This window comes from Acomys russatus, chromosome 10 (assembly GCF_903995435.1).
Source record: "Acomys russatus chromosome 10, mAcoRus1.1, whole genome shotgun sequence".
In the NCBI taxonomy this organism is placed as follows: domain Eukaryota; kingdom Metazoa; phylum Chordata; class Mammalia; order Rodentia; family Muridae; genus Acomys; species Acomys russatus.
The window spans coordinates 57,892,176-57,893,281 of record NC_067146.1 but is presented as its reverse complement, the minus strand read 5'-3'; the positions used below and the strand labels follow the sequence as shown (position 1 = coordinate 57,893,281).

At 42.8% G+C, this 1,106-nt stretch overlaps 1 pseudogene; it reads right to left on the bottom strand.

Moving 5' to 3' along the window:
* Positions 1-588: 588 nt before the first annotated feature.
* On the bottom strand, positions 589-704 carry LOC127194941 (uncharacterized; annotated as a pseudogene).
* Positions 705-1,106: the final 402 nt, after the last annotated feature.

Sequence of the window (1,106 nt, the reverse complement as noted above, 5' to 3'; positions counted from 1 at the left end):
TTATTGCATTAAAATAGAGAGAATGAGCCAGGCAGTGGTGGTGCACACCTTTAATCCCAGCATTTGGGAGGCAGAGGCAGGAGGATCTCTGTAAACTCGAGGCCAGCCTGGTCTACAGAGAGAGTTCCAGGACAGCTAGAGCTGTTATACAGCTGTTATACAGAGAACCCCTGTCTCAACAAAACAAAACAAAACAAAAACAAAAACAACAACAACAAAAAAGCCCCAAAAACAAAAAACAAAATAGAGAGAACGAGCACATCTCACTCTAGATTTTAGAACAAATGCTCCCAGTTTCCCCTTGCTTACTGTACTACTCCCTTTAAGTTTGTGGTGCATAGTCTTTGTTATATTAGCATATGTCCCTTTGTTTTCTAGTTTCTTCAGGGCTTTTATTCATTTATTTATTTATTTTAAAGATTTATTTATGTATACAGTGCTCTGTCTGCATGTACACCTGCAGGCCAGAAGAGGGCATCAGATCACATTATAAATGGTCGTGAGCCCCCATGTGGTTGCTGGGAATTGAACTCAGGACCTCTGGAAGGGCAGTCAGTGCCCTTACCCTCTGAGCCATCTCTCCAGCCCCAAACAGTGGGGCGAAGTAGGTGACAATGCCTTAACCGTATGCATGTTGTTAGGCCCAAGGACCTCTTCCATCCTTGTCAAGGGGAGTGCTAACTTTCTCTCCTTCCATACAACACCAGGGCTTTTAGCATTAGGGATGTTGACCTTCATCCCAGGCCCTCTCTGCGCTGGTTAAAGTCATGGGCTTTCTATCCTTGAGTATTTATGTGCTGGATTTCCTGGTTTGCATATGTGGAAGTACTCTTTCATTCCTGGAATGAAGCCAACTTGCTTATGGAGTATGACCTTTTTAATGTGCTCTTTAATTCATTTTGCCAAAATCGTATTGAGAGTCGTGTCTTGCTCATCAAGGAAGCTGCTCTATAGTTTTCCTTCTTTGCTGGGTCCTTATCTGGGTTTGATAACAGAGTCCCGCTGGCTTTGTGGGATGAGTTTGACAGTACTCTCTTCCTTTCTATTTTATGGAATAGTTGAGAAACATTGGTATCAGCTCTTCATTAAAGGTCTGGTAGAATCAA